Source organism: Pongo pygmaeus, chromosome 17, assembly GCF_028885625.2.
Source record: "Pongo pygmaeus isolate AG05252 chromosome 17, NHGRI_mPonPyg2-v2.0_pri, whole genome shotgun sequence".
NCBI classification, from domain to species: Eukaryota; Metazoa; Chordata; class Mammalia; order Primates; family Hominidae; genus Pongo; species Pongo pygmaeus.
The window spans coordinates 14,183,562-14,200,188 of NC_072390.2; positions in this window are offsets into that span (position 1 = coordinate 14,183,562).

Genomic DNA, 16,627 nt, shown 5'->3' on the forward strand with positions numbered 1-16,627 from the left:
AAGTATCTTCCCATAAAAACTAAGCAGAATCATTCTCAGAAACATTTTTGTGATGAGTGCATTCAACTCACAGCCTTGAACATTCCTTTTGATAGAACAGTTTGGAAACACTCTTTTTGTCAAATCTGCAAGTGGATATTTGGAGCGCTTTGAGGCCTATGCTGGAAAAGAAAATATCTTCATATAAAAACAAGACGGAAGCATTCTCAGACACTTCTCTGTAATGAGTGCATTCAACTCACAGAGTTCAACCTTCCTTTTGGTAGAACAGTTTTGAATCACTCTCTTTGTGGAATCTACATGTGATTATTTGGAGTGCATTGAGGCCTATGCTGGAAAAGGAAGTATCTTCCCATAAAAACTAAGCAGAATCATTCTCAGAAACATTTTTGTGATGAGTGCATTCAACTCACAGACTTGAACATTCCTTTTGATAGAGCAGTTTTTAAACACTCTTTTTGTAGATTCTGCAAGTGAGTATTTCGTGCACTTTGAGTCAAAGATGGAAAAGGAAATATCTTCATATAAAAACTAGACAGAAGGATTCTCAGAAATTACTTTGGGATGAGTGCATTCAACTCAAAGAGTTGAACCTTCCTTTTGATAGAACAGTTTTGAAACACTTTTTTTGTAGAATCTGGAAGTGGATGTTTGGGGCAATTTGAGGCCTATGCTGGAAAAGGAAATATCTTCACATAAAAACTAGATGGAAGCATTCTCAGAAATTTCTTGGTGATGAGTGCATTCAACTCACAGGTTTGAACTTGCCTTTTGATAGAACAGTTTTGAAACACTCTGTTTGTAGAATTTGCAAGTGGATATTTGGAGAGATTTGTGGCCTGTGCTGCATAAAGGGAATATCTTAACTTAAGAACTAGACAGAAGCATTCTCAGAGACTTCCCTGTGCTTTATGCATTCTAATCACAGGCTTGAACCTTCCTTTTGATAGAGCAGTATCGAACCACTCTTTTTGTATAATCTGCAAGTGGATATTTTGAGCGATTTGAGGCCTATGATGAAAAAGGAAATATCTTCACCTAAAAACTAGACAGAAACATTCTCAGAAACTTCTGTGGGATGAGTACATTCAACCAACAGAGTTGAACCTTCCTTTTGATAGACTAGTTTTGAAACACACTTTTTGTAGAATCTGCAAGTGGATGTTGGAGGGCTTTGAGGCCTATGCTGGAAAAGAAAATATCTCCATCTAATAACTAGACAGAAGCATTCTCAGAAATTTATTTGTGATGAGTGCATTCAACTCACAGGGTTGAAAGTTCCTTTTGATAGAACAATTCTGACACAATCTTCTTGTAGAATCTGCAAGTGGATATTTGGATTGCTTGAGGCCTATCCTGGGGTAAGAAATAATTTCACGTAAAAACTATGTTGAAGCATTCTCAAAAACATCTTTGTGATGTGTGCTTTCAACTCACAGAATTGAAACTTCCTTTGGATAAAGCATTTTTGAAACACCATATTGTAGAATCTGCAAGTGGATAGTTTTAGCATTTTGAGGCCTAGCCTGGAAAAGGGTATATCTTCACAAAAAACCGGACAGAAGCATTCTCAGAAACTTCCCTGTGCTTTATGAATTCAACTCACAAACTTGAACCTTCCTTTTGATAGAACAGTTTGGAAACACACTTTTTGTAGAATCTGAAAGTGGATATTTGGAGTGCTTTGAGGCCTATGCAGGAAAAGGAAATACCATCACATAAAAACTAGACAGAAGTATTCTCAGAAACTTCTTTGTGAAGTGTGCATTCAACTCACAGAGTTGAACCCTGCTTTTGAAAGAGCAGTTACGAAACATCCTTTTTGTAGGATCTGCAGGTGGATATTTTTGATGCTTTGAGGCCAATGCTGGAAATGGAAATATGTATTCATAAAAACTAGAGAGAAGCATTCTCAGAAACTTCTCTATGTTTTATGATTTCAACTCACAGAGTTGAACCTTCCTTTTGATAGCACAGTTTTGAAACACTCTTTTTGTAGAATCTGCAAGTGGATTTTTGGAGTGCTTTGAAGACTATGCTGCAAAAGGAAACATCTTCATATAAAAATTGGACAGAGGCCTTCTCAGAAACTACTTTGTGGTGAATGCATTCAGCTCACAGGGTTGAACCTTCCTTTTGATAGAACAGTTGTGAAGCACTCTTTTAGTAGAATCTGAAAGTGGATATTTGGAGCTCTTTGAGGCTTATGATGGAAAAGGAAATATCTTCACATAAAACCTAGACGGAAGTATTCTCAGAAACTTCATTGTGATGAGTGAGTTCAACTCACAGAGTTGAACCAACTTTTTGATTGAACAGTTTTGAAACACTCTTTTTGTAGAATCTGCAAGTGGATATTTGGAATGCTTTGAGGCCTAAGCTCGAAAAGGAAATTTCTTCATATAAATACTAGACAGAAGCATGCTCAGAAACTTCTTTGTGATGAGTGCATTGTACTCACAGACTTTGAATTTCCTTTTGATAGAGCAGTTTTGAAACAGTCTTTTTGTAGAATATGCAAGTTTATATTTTGTGCCATTTGAGGGCTAAGCTGCAAAAGGAAATATCTTCACATAAAAACTGGACAGAAGTATTCTCCTATCTTCTTTGTGATGTGTGCATTAAACTAACAGAACAGACCTTCCTTTTGATAGAGCAGTTTTGAAACACTCTTTTTTTAGAATCTGCAAGTGGATATTTGGAGCGATTTGATGCCTATGGTGAAAAAGGGGATATCTTCGCATAAAAACTAGATAGAAGCATTCTCAGAAACTTCCCTGTGCCTTATGCATTCAACTCACAGACTTAAAACTTCCTTTTGAAAGAGCAGATTTGAAACACTTTTTTTGTAGAAACTGCAAGTGGATATTTGGAGGGCTTTGAGGCCTATGCAGGAAAAGGAAATATCCCCACATAAAAAGTAGACAAAAGAATTCTCCGAAACTTCTTTGTGATGAATGCATTCACCTCACAGAGTTGAACCTTCCCTTTGATGGAACAGTTTTGAAACACTCTTTTTGAAGAATATGCAAGTGGATATTTGGAGCGCCTTGAGGCCTATGCTGGAAAAGGAAATATCTTCACATAATAACTAGACGGAAGCATTCACAGAAACTTCTCTGTGATGAGTGCATTCAACTCACAGAGTTCAACCTTCCTTTTGGTAGAACAGCTATGAAACACTCTCTTTGTAGAATCTACAAGAGATTATTTGGAGCTCATTGAGGCCTATGCTGGAAAAGAAATTATCTTCCCATAAAAACTAAGCAGAATCATCCTCAGAAATATTTTTGTGATGAGGGCATTCAACTCACAGACTTGAACCTTCCTTTTGATAGAGTAGTTTTGAAACACTCTTTTTGTAGAATCTGCAAGTGGATATTTGGAGCGCTTTGAGGTCTACACTGGAAAAGGAAATATCTTCACATCAAAACTAGACAGAAGCATTCTGAGAAATTTCTGTGTGATGAGTGCATTCAACTCACAGCCTTGAACATTCCTTTTGATAGAACAGTTTTGAAACATTCTTTTTGTAGAATCTGCAAGTGGGTATTTTGAGCGATTTGAGGCCTATGCTGCAAAAAGAGAAATCTTCACATAAAAACTAAACAGAAGCATTCCCAGAAACTTCCCCGTGCTTCATGCATTCAACTCACAGACTTGAACCTTCCTTTTGATAGAGCAGTTTTGAAACACCCTTTTTGTAGAATCTGCAATTGGATATTTGGAGCGATTTGAGGCCTATGATGAAAAAGGGAATATCTTCACCCAAAAACTAGACAGAAGCATTCTCAGAAACTTCTTTGTGATGAGTGCATTCAACCCACAGAGTTGAAACTTCCTTTTTTTAGAACAGTTTTGTAACACTCTCTTTATAGAATCTGAATGTGGATACTTGGTGTGCTTTGAGGCCTATGCTGGAAATGGAAATATGTCCTCATAAAAACTAAGCAGAATCATACTCACAAAGTCCTTAGTGATGAGTGCATTCAACTCAGAGACTTAAATCTTCCTTTTGATATAGCAGTTTTGAAACACTCTTTTTGTAGAATCTGCAAGTGGGTATTTGGAGCGCTAAGAGGCCTACACTGGAAAAGGAAATATCTTCACATAAAAACTATACAGAAGCATTCTCAGAAACATCTATATGATGAGTGCATTGTACTCACAGACTTGAAGTTTCTTTTTGATAGAGCAGTTTTGAAACTCCTTTTGTAGAATTTGCAAGTGGATATTTGGTGTGCTTTGAGGCCTAATCTGGAAAAGGAAATATCTTCACATAAAAACTGGAGAGAAGCATTCTCTGAAACTTCTTTGTGATGCATGCATTCAGCCTACAGAGTTGAACTTTCCTTTTGATAGAACAGTTTTGAAACACTCTTTTTGTAGAATCTGCAAGTGGATATTTGGAGAGCTTTGAGACCTATGCTGGAAAAGGAAATATCTTCACATAAAAATTAGACAGAAGGATTCTCAGACACTTCTCTGTGAAGAGTGCATTCAACTCACAGAGTTCAACCTTCCTTTTGGTAGAAGAGTTTTGAATCACTGTCTTTGTAGAATCTACAATAGATTATTTGGAGCGCATTGAGGCCTATGTTGGAAAAGGGAATATCTTCCCATAAAAACTAAGCAGAATCATTCTCAGTAACATTTTTGTGATGAGTGCATTCAACTGAGAGACTTGAACATTCCTTTTGATAGAGCAGTTTTGAAACACTCTTTTTGTAGAATCTACAAGTGGATATTTTTAGCAATTTGAGGCCTATGCTGGAAAAGGGAATATCTTCACATAAAAACTAGACAGAAGCATTCTCAGAAATTTCTTTGTGATGAGTGCATTCAACTCACAGGGTTGAACTTTCCTTTTGATAGAACAGTTTTGAAAAATTCTTTTTGTAGATTCTGCAAGCGGGTATTTTGAGCGATTTGAGGCCTATGCTGCAAAAAGAGAAATCTTCACATAAAAACTAGACAGAAGCATTCCCAGAAACTTCCCCATGCTTCATGCATTCAACTCACAGACTTGAACCTTCCTTTTGATACGGCAGTTTTGAAACACCCTTTTTGTAGACTCTGCAAGTGGATATTTGGAGCGATTTGAGGCCTATGGTGAAAAAGGGGATATCGTCACATAAAAACTAGATAGAAGCATTCTCAGAAACTTCCCTGCGCTTTATGCAGTCAACTCACAGACTCAAAACTTCCTTTTGAAGGAGTAGATTTTAAATATTCTCTTTGAAGTAACTGCAAGTGGATATTTGGAGCGCTTTGAGGCCTATGCTGGAAAAGGAAATATCCTTACATAAAAACGAGACAAAAGCATTCTCCGAAACTTCTTTGGGATTAATGCATTCAGCTCACAGAGTTGAAACTTTCCTTTGATGGAACAGTTTTGAAACACTCTTTTTTTAGAATCTGCAAGTGGATATTTGGAGTGCATTGGGGTCTATGCTGGAAAAGGAAATATCTTCACATGATACCTAGATGGAAGCATTCTCAGAAACTTCTCTGTGATGAGTCAGTTATGAAACACTCTCTTTGAAGAATCTACAAGAGATTATTTGGAGCTCATTGATGCCTATGCTGGAAAAAGGAATATCTTCATGTAAAAACTGGGCAGAAGCATTCTGAGATACTTCCCTTCGCTTTGTGCATTCAACTCACACTCTTGAACCTTCTTTTTGAAAGAGCAGATTTGAAACACTCTTTTTGTAGAAACTGCAAGTGCATATTTGGAGCACTTTGAGGCCTATGATGGAAAAGGAAATATCCTCACAGAAAAATTAGACAAAAGCTTTCTCAGAAATTCCTTTGTGATGTGTGCATTTAACTCACCGAGTTGAACTTTTTTTGATAGAACAGTTCTGAAACAGTCTTTTTTTAGAATCTGCAAGTGGATATTTGGAGCATTTTGAGGTCTATGCTGGAAAAGGAAATATCTTCACATAAAAACTAGACAGAAGCATTCTCAGAAATTTCTTTGTGATGAGTGCATTCAATTCACAGGGTTGAACTTTCCTTTTGATAGAACAGTTTTGAAACACTCTGTTTGTAGAATTTGCAAGTGTATATTTGGAGCGATTTGGGGCCTATGCTGCAAAAAGGGAATATCTTCACCTTAAAACTAGACAGAAACATTCTCAGAAACTTCTGTGGAATGAGTGCATTCAACCAACAGAGTTGATCCTTCATTTTGATAGACTAGTTTAGAAACACACTTTTTGTAGAATCTGCAAGTGGATGTTTGGAGGGCTTTGAGGCCTATGCTGGAAAAGGAAATATCTTCACCTGAAAACTAGACAGAAGCATTCTCAGAAACTACTTTGTGATGAGTGCATCCAACTCACAGGGTTGAAACTTCCTTTTGATAGAACAGTTTGGAAACAATATTTTTGTGGAATATGCAAGTGGATATTTGGAGCACTTGAGGCCTATGCTGCATTAAGAAATAACTTCACCTAAAAACTATATTGAAGCATTCTGAAAAACATCTTTGTGATGTGTGTCTTCGACTCACAGACTTGAAACTTCATTTTGATAAAGCAGTTTTGAAACACCATTTTGTAGAATCCGCAGGTGGATAATTTTAGCACTTTGAGGCCTAGGCTGGAAAAGGGAATATCTTCACATAAAAACTGGACAGAAGCATACTCAGAAACTTCCCTGTGCTTTAGGAATTCAACACACAGACTTGAACCTTCCTTTTGATTGAGCAGTTTTGATACACTGTTTTTGTAGTACCTGCAAGTGGATATTTGGAGCGCTTTGAGGCCTATGCTGGAAAAGGAAATACCATCATATAAAAACAAGACAGAAGCATTCTCAGAAACTTCTTTGTGATGTGTGTATTCAACTCACACAGTTGAACCTTCCTTTTGAAAGAGCAGTTATGAAACATGCTTTTTTTAGAATCTGCATGTGGATATTTTTGAATCTTTGAGGCCAGTGCTGGAAAAGGGAATATCTACACATAAAAACTAGACAGAAGAATTCTCAGAAACTTCTCTGTGTTTTATGATTTCAACTCACAGTGTAGAACCTTCCTTTTGATAGAGCAGTTTTGAAACACACTTTTTATAGAATCTGCATGTGGACATTTGGAGCGATTTCAGGCCTATGCTGGAAAAAGGAATATCTTCATATAAAAACTAGACAGAAGCATTCTGAGAAACTTCCCTGCACTTTGTGCATTCAACTCACACTCTTGAACCTTCTTTTTGAAAGAGCAGATTTGAAACACTCTTTTTGTGTAAACTGCAAGTGCATATTTGGAGCACTTTGAGGCCTATGATGGAAAAGGAAATATCCTCACAGAAAAATTAGACAAAAGCATTCTCAGAAATTTCTTTGTGATGAGTGCATCTAACTCACCGAGTTGAACCTTCCTTTTGATAGAACAGTTTTGAAACGTCTTTTGTAGAATCTGCAAGTGAATATTTGGAGCATTTTGAGGTCTATGCTGGAAAAGGAAATATCTTCACATAAAAACTAGACAGAAGCATTCTCAGAAATTTCTTTGTGAAGAGTGCATTCAACTCACAGGGTGGAACTTTCCTTTTGATAGAAGAGGTTTGAAACACTCTTTTTGTAGAATCTGCAAGAGCATATTTGGAGCGATTTGAGGCCTATGCTGCAAAAAGGGAATATCTTCACATAAAAACCAGACAGAAGCATTCTCAGAAACTTCCCCATGCTTTATGCATTCAGCTCACAGACTTGAACCTTCCTTTTGATTGAGCAGTTTTGAAAAACTCTTTTTGTAGTATCTGCAAGTGGATATTTGAAGAGATTTGAGGCCTATGATGAAAAAGGAAATATCTTCACCTAAAAACTAGACAGAAGCATTCTCAGAAACTTCTTTGTGATGAGTGCATTGAACTCACAGAGTTGAAACTTCCTTTTGATAGAACAGTTTTTTTTTATCTTTTTATTATTATTATTATTATTATTATTATTATTATTATTATTATTATACTTTAGGTTTTATGGTACATGTGCGCAATGTGCAGGTAAGTTACATATGTATACATGTGCCATGCTAGTGCGCTGCACCCACCAACTCGTCATCTAGCATTATTTATATCTCTCAATGCTATCCCTCCTCCCTCCCCCCACCCCACAACATTCCCCGTTTTGTAACACTCTTTTTGTAGAATCTGCAAGTGGATATTTGGAGTGTTTTGATGCCAATGCTGGAAAAGGAAATATCTTCACATAAAAACTAGACAGAAGCATTCGCAGAAACTTCTCTGTGATGACTGCATTCAATTCACAGAGGTGAACCTTCCTTTTGATACAACGGTTTTGAAACACTCTCTTTATAGAATCTGAAAGTGGATACTTGGAGTGCTTTGAGGCCTATGCTGGAAATGGAAATATGTTCTCATAAAAACTAAGCAGAAGCATTCTCACAAAGTTCTTATTGATGAGTGAATTCAACTCACAAACTTAAACCTTCCTTTTGATAGAGCAGTTTTGACACACTCTTTTTGTAGAATCTGCAAGTGGATATTTGGAGCGCTATGAGGCCTACACTGGAAAAGGAAATATTTTCACCTAAAAACTATACAGAAGCATTCTCAGAAACATCTCTAGGATGAGTGCATTGTACTCACAGACTTGAACCTTCCTTTAGACAGAGAAGTTTTGAAACACACTTTTTGTAGATCCGCAAGTGGATATTTGGTGTGCTTTGAGGCCTAAGTTGGAAAACGAAATATCTTCAGATAAAAACTAGACAGAAGCATTCTCTGAAACTTCTTTGTGATGCGTGCATTCATCTAACAGAGCAGAACTTTCCTTTTGATAGTGCAGTTTTGAAACACCCTTTTTGCAGAATCTTCAAGTGGATATTTGGAGCGATTTGAGGCCTATGCTGTAAAAGGGAATATCTTCACATAAAAACTAGACGGAAGCATTCTCAGAACCTTCCCTGTGCTTTATGCATTCAACTCACAGACTAGAACCTTCCTCTTGAAAGAGAAGATTTAAAACACTCTTTTTGTAGAAACTGCAAGTAGATATTTGGAGTGCTTTGAAAAACTGGACAGAGGCCTTCTCAGAAACTTCTTTGTGATGAATGCATTCAGCTCACAGTGTTGAACCTTCCTTTTGATAGAACAGTTGTGAAACACTATTTTTGTAGAATCTGAATGTGGATATTTGGAGCTCTTTGAGGCTTACGATGGAAAAGGAAATATCTACACATAAAATCTAAATGGAAGTGTTCTCAGAGACTTCTTTGTGATAAGTGCACTCAATTCACATAGTTGAACCATCCTTTTGATTGAACAGTTTTGAAACACTCTTTTTGTAGAATCTGCAAGTGGATATTTGGAAGGCTTTGAGGCTTATGCTCGAAAAGGAAATATCTTCATATAAAAACTAGACGGAAGCATCCTCAGCGACTTCTTTGTGATGACTGCATTAAACTAACAGAGTAGAACCTTCCTTTTGATAGAGCAGTTTTGAAACACCCTTTTTATAAAATCCGCAAGTGGACATTTGGAGAGATTTGAGGCCTATGCTGGAAAAAGGAAGTCTTCACAAAAAAACTAGACAGAAACATTCTGAGAAACTTCCCTGCACATTATGAATTCAAATCACAGGCTTGAACCTTCCTTTGGAAAGAGCAGATTTGAAACACTTTTTTTGCAGTATCAACAAGTACATATTTGGAGGGCTTTGAAGCCTATGCTGGAAAAGGAAATATCCTCATGTAAAAACTAGACAAAAGCATTCTCAGAAACTTCTTTGTGATGTATGCATTCAACTCACAGAGTTGAACTTTCCTTTTGATAGAACAGTTTTGAAACACTCTTTTTGTAGAATCTGCAAGTGGATATTTGAGCGCTTTGAGGCCTATGCTGGAAAAGGAAATATCTTCACATAAAAACTAGATGGAAGCATTCTCAGACACTTCTCTGTGATGATTGCATTCAACTCACAGAGTTCAAGATACCTTTCCAGAGAACAGTTTTGAAGCACTCTCCTTGTAGAGTCTACAAGAGATTATTTGGAGTGCTTTGAGGCCTGTGCTGGAAAAGGAAATATCTTCCCATAAAAACTAAGCAGAACCATTCTCAGAAACATTTTGTGATGAGTGGATTCACCTCACGGACTTGAAGCTTCCTTTTGAAAGAGCAGTTTTGAAACACTCTTTTTGTAGAATCTGCAAGTGGATATTTGGAGCGCTTTGAGGCCTATGCGGGAAAAGGGAATATCTTCACAAAAGAAGTGACAGAAGAATTCACAGAAATTTCTTTGTGATGCGTGCATTCAACTCAAAGAGTTGAACCTTCCTTTTGATAGAACAGTTTTGAAACACTCTTTTTGTAGAATCTGCAAGTGGATATTTGGAGCGATTTGAGGCCTATGCTGCAAAAAGGGAAAATCTTCACATAAAAACTAGATAGAAGCATTCTCAGAAATGTCTTTGTGGTGACTGCATTCAACCCACAGAGTTGAACTTTCCTTTTGATAGAACAGTTTTGAAACACTCTTTTTGTAGAACCTGCAAGTGGATATTTTAGTTCTTTGAGGTCTATGCTGGTAAAGGAAATATCTTCACATAAATACTAGATAGAAGAATTATCAGAAACAACTTTGTAAGGAGTACATTCAACTCACAGACTTGAACTTTCTTTCTGGTAGAGCAGTTTTGAAACAGTCTTTTTGTAGAATCTGCAAGTAAACATTTGGAGGGATTTGAGGCCTATGTTGGAAAAGGGATATATTCACATAAAAATTAGACAGAAGCATTCTGAGAAACTTGCCTGTGCTTTATGCATTCAACTCACAGACATGAACCTTCCTTTTGAAAGAGCAGATTTGAAACACTCTTTTTGTAGAAACTGCAAAAGGATATTTGGAGGGCTTTGAGGCCTATGCTGGAAAAGGACATATCACATAAAAACTAGACAAAAGGATTCTCAGAAACTTCTTTGTGATGAGTGCATTCAACTCACAGCGTTGAACTTTCCCTTTGATAGAACAGTTTTGAAACACCCGTTTTGTAGAGTCTGCAAGTGGATATTTGAGCACTTTGAGGCCTATGCTGGAAAAGGAAATATCTTCACATAAAAACTAGTCGGAAGCATTCTCATACACTTCTCTGTGATGATTGCATTTAACTCACAGAGTTCAACATTTCTTTAGATAGAGCAGTTTTGAAACACTCTATTGGTTGAATCTGCAAGAGATTATTTGGAGTGCTTTGAGGCCTGTGCTGGAAAAGGAAATATCTTCCCATAAAACATGAGCAGAAGCATTCTCAGAAACTTTTTTGTGATGAGTGCATTCAACTCACAGACTTGAACCTTCTATCTGATAGTGCAGTTTTGAAACACTCTTTTGGTAGAATCTGAAAGTGGATATTTGGAGTGCTATGAGGCCTTTGTTGGAAAAGGATATATCTTCACATAAAAACTGGACAGAATCATTCTCAGAAACTTCTTTGTGATGTGCACATTCAACTCAAAGTGTTGAAACTTCCTTTTGAAACAGCAGTTTGAAATACACTTTTAGTAGAATCTGCAGGTGGATATTGTGAGCGCTTTGAGGCCTTTTATGGAAAAGGAAATATCTTCACATAAAAACTAAACAGCTGCATTCTCAGGAACTTCTTTGTTATGTGTGCACTCAACTCACAGAGTTGAACATGACTTTTGATAGAGCAGTTTTGAAACACCCTTTTTGTAGAATCTGCAAGTGGATATTTGTAGCGCTTTGAGGTCTCTGCTGGAAAAGGAAATATCTTCACATTAAAACTACAGAGAAGTATTCTGAAAAACTTCTTTGTGATGGGTACATTCAGCTAACACAGTTGAACCTTCCTTTTCATAGAACTGTTTTGAAACACTCTTTTTGTAGAATCTGCAAGTGGATATTTGGAGAGCTTTGAGGCCTATGATGGAAAAGAAAGTATCTTCACATAAAAACTAGACAGAACCATGCTCAGAAACTTCTCTGTGATGAGTGCATTGAAGTCAAAGAGTTGAACCTTCCTTTTGATAGAGCAGTTTTGAAACACCCTTTTTGTAGAATCTGCAAGTGAATATTTGGAACTCATTGAGGCCTATGCTGGAAAAGGAAATACCTTCACATAAAAACTAAACAAAAGGATTATCAGAAAATTCTTTGTGATGTGTGCATTCAATTCACAGAGTTGAACAGTATTTTTGATGGGGCAGTTTCGAAACACCCCTTTTTCAGAATCAGCAAGTGGATATTTTGAGCGCTCTGAGGCCTATGCTGGAAAAGAAAAGATCTTCACATAAAAACTAGACTGAAGCATTCTCAGAAACTTCTCAGTGATGAGTGCATTCAACTCACGGATTTGAACCTTCGTTTTGATAAAGCGGTTTTGAAGCACACATTTTGTAAAATCTGCAGGTGGATATTTGGAGTGCTTTGAGGCCTAAACTGGAAAAAGGAATATCTTCACATAAGAACTTGACAGAAGCATTCTGAGAAACTTCCCCGTGCTTTATGCATTCAAATCAAAGAGTTGAACCTTCCGTTTGATAGCACAGGTTTTAAACGCTCTTTTTGTAGAATCTACAGTTGGATATTTTGAGTGCTTTGAGGTCTATCCTGGAAAAGGAAATAACTTCACATAAAAACTAGATTGAAGCATTCTCAGAAACTTCTTTGTGATGAGCACATTCAATTCACAGAGGTGAGCGTTCCTTTTGATAGAGCAGTTTTGAAACACTCTTTTTGTAGAATCTGCAAGTGGATATTTGGAGCGCTTTGAGGCCTATTCTGGAAAAGGAAATATCTTCACATAAAAACTAGACAGCAGTATTCTGAGAAACTTCTCTGTGATGAGTGCATTGAACTCCTTTAGTTGAACCTTTCTTTTGATAGAACAGTTTTGAAACACTCTTTTTGTAGGCTCTGCAAGTGGATATTTTGAGCGCTTTGAGACCTAAGCTGGAAAAGGAAATATGTTCACAAAAAGCTAGACAGAAGAATTCACAGAAACATCTTTATGATGAATGCATTTAACTCACAGACTTGAACTTTCTTTTAATAGACCAGTTTTGAAACACTCTTTCGGCAGAATCTGAAAGTGGATATTTGGAGCGCTATGAGGCCTATGCAAGAAAAGGAAATATCTTCACATAAAAAGTAGACAGAAGCATTCTCAGAAACTTCTTTGTGATGTGCACATTCAACTCACAGAGTTGAAACTTCGTGTTGAAACAGCAGTTTTGAAACACACTTTTTGTAGAATCTGCAAGTGGATATTTGGAATGTTTTGAGGCCTATGCTGGAAAAGGAAATATCTTCACATAAAAACTAAACAGAAGCATTCTAAGAAACTTCTTTGTGATGTGTGCATTCAACTCACAGTGTTGAACCTTACTTTTGATAGAGCAGTTTCAAAACACCCTTTTTGTAGTATCTGCAAGTGGATATTTGGAGCGCTTTGAGGCCTATGCTTGAAAAGGAAATATCATGACATAAAAACTAGATGGAAGCATTCTCAGAAACTTCTATGTGATGAGTGCATTCAACTAACAGAGTTGAACTTTCCATTTGATATAGTGGTTTTGAAACACCATTTTTGTGGAATCTGCAAATGGATATTTGGAGCGCTTTGAGGCCTATGCTGGAAAAGGAAATATCTTCACATAAAAACTAGAGAGAAGCATTCTCAGAAACTTCCCTCTGCTTTATGCATTCAACTCGCAGACTTGAACTTTCCTTTTGATGCAGCAGTTTTGAAACACTCTGTTTGCAGAATCTACACGTGGATATTTGGAGCGCTTTGAGGCCTAATATAGAAAAGAAAATATCTTCTCATAAAAACTCGATGGAAGCTTTCTAGGAAACTTCTTTGTGATGACTGGATTCAACTGACAGACTTGAACCATCCTTTTGATAGAGGAAATTTCAAACACTCTTTTTTTAGAATCTTCAAGTGGATATTAGGAGCACTTTGAGGCTTTTGATTGAAAAGGAAATATCTTCACATAAAAACTAGACAAGCATTTTCAGAATCTTCTCTGTGATGAGTGCATTCAACTTACAGAGCTGTACTTTTCTTTTCATGCAACAATTTTGAAACACTCTTTTTATAGAATATGCACGTGGATATTTGCAGCTTTTTGAGGCCTATGCTGCAAAAGGAAATATCTTCAAATAAAGACTAGACAGAAGCATTCTGAGAAACTTCTTTGTGATGTGCACATTCAACTCACAGAGTTGAACCTTCCTTTTGATAGAACACTTTTGAAACATTCTTTTTGTAGAATCTCCAAGTTATTATTTGGAGTGCTTTGAGGCCTTTGCTGGAAAAGGAAACAACTTCACATAAAAACTAGATTGAAGCATTCTCAGACACTTCTTTGAGATGTGTGCATTCATCTTACAGGCTTGAACCTGCCTTTTGACAGAGCAGATTTGAAACACTCTTTTTGTAGAATCTGCAAGTCGATATTTGGAGCACTTTGAAGCCTATGCTGGAATAGGAAATATCTTCACATAAAAACATGACAGAAGCTCTATCAGAAACTTCTTTTTGATGAGTGCTTTCAACTCACAGAGTTGAACCTTCCTTTTGATAGAACGGTTTTGAACCGCTCTTTTTGTAGAATCTGCAAGTGGATATTTGGAGTGCTTTGAGGCCTATAATGGAAAAGGAAATATCTTCACATAAAAACTAGACAGAAGCACTCTCGGAAACTTCTCTGTGATGAGTGCATTGAACACCCTCAGTTGAAATTTTCTTTTGATGGAAAAGTTTTGAAACACTCTTTTTGTAGAATCTGCAAGTGGATATTTGGAGCGCTATGAGGCCTATGATGGAAAACGAAATGTCTTCCCATAAAAGTTATAAAGAAGAATTCTCAGAAACATCTTTGTGATGAGTGCATTCAACACACAGAGTTGAACTTTCCTTTCGATAGAGCAGTTTTGAAAAACTCTTTTGGTAGAATCTGAAGGTGGATATTTGGAGCGCTATGAGGCCTATGCTATAATAGAGAATATCTTCACATAAAAACTAGACAGAAGCATTTTCAGAAACTTCTTTGTGATGTGCACATTCAACTCACAGAGTCGAACCTTGCTTTTGAATCAGCAGTTTTGAAACACACTTTTAGTAGATTCTGCAAGTGGATAGATTGAATGCTTTGAGGCCTAAGCTGGAAAAGGAAATATCTTCACATAAAAACTAAACAGAAGCATTCTCAGAACCTTCATTGTGATGTATGCATTCAATTCACAGTGTTGAAGCTTACTTTTGATAGAGCCGTTTTGAACCACCCTTTTTGTAGAATCTGCAAGTGGATATTTGGAGTGCTTTGAGGCCAATGCTGGAAAACGAAATATCTTCACATAAAAACTAGACAGAAGCATTCTCAGAAACTTATTTGTGATGTGTGCATTCAACACACAGAATTGAACCTTCCTTTTGATAGAGCAGTTTTGAAACACCCTTTTCGTACAATCTGCAAGTGGATATTTGGAGCGCTTTGAGGTCTATGCGGGAAAAGGAGGTATCTTCACATAAAAACTAGACAGAAGCATTCTGAGAAAGAGTGCATTAAACTGACAGAGTTGAAACTTCCTTTTGATAGAATACTTTGGAAACACTCTCTTTGTAGAATCTGGAAGTGGGTACTTGGAGTGCTTTGGGGCCTATGCTGGAAAAGGAAATATCTTCACACAAAAACTAGACAGAAACATTCTCAGAAACTGCTTTGTGATGAGTGCATTCAACTCGCAGAGTTGAATCTTCTTTTTGATAGGACAGTTTTGAAACAGTCTTTTTGTTCAATCTGTAAGTTTATATTTGGAACGCTTTGAGACCTGTGATGGAAAAAGAAATATCGTCACATAAAAACTAGACAGATGCATTCTCAGAAAGTTCTCTGTGATGAGTGCATTCAACTCACAGAGTTGAACTTTCCTATTGATAAAAGAGATTTGAAACACACTTTTTGTAGGATCAGCAATTTATATTTGGAGAGCTTTGCGGCCTATGCTAGAAAAGAAAGTATCTTTACACAAAAACTAGACAGAAGCATTCTCAGAGACTTCTTTGTGATGAGTGCATTCAACTCACACAGTTGAACCTTCCTTTTCATAGAAGTGTTTTGAAACACTCTTTTTGTAGAATCTGCGTGTGGATATTTGGAGCGCTTTAAGGCCTATGATGGAAAAGGAAATATCTTCACAAAAAACTAGAAAGAAGCTTTCCAAGGAACTTCTCTGTAATGATTGTATTCAACTCACAGATTGAACCTTCCTTTTGATTGAGCAGCTTTGGAACACCATTTTTGTAGAATCTGCAAGTGGATATTTGGAGCAATTTGAGGCCTGTGCTGGAAAAGGAAATATATTCACATAAAAACCAAACAGAAGCATTCTCAGAAACTTCTTTGTGATGTGTGTATTCAACTCACAGAGTTGAACCATACTTTTGATAGAGCAGTTTGCAAACACCCTTTTGTATAATTTGCAAGTGGATAATTGGAGCGCTTTGAGGCCTATACTGGAAAAGTAAATATCTTCACATAAAATCTAGACAGAAGCATTCTCAGAAACTTCTTTGAGTTGTGTGCATTCAACTCACAGAGTTTAAACTTCCTTTTGATAGAGCAGTTTTGAA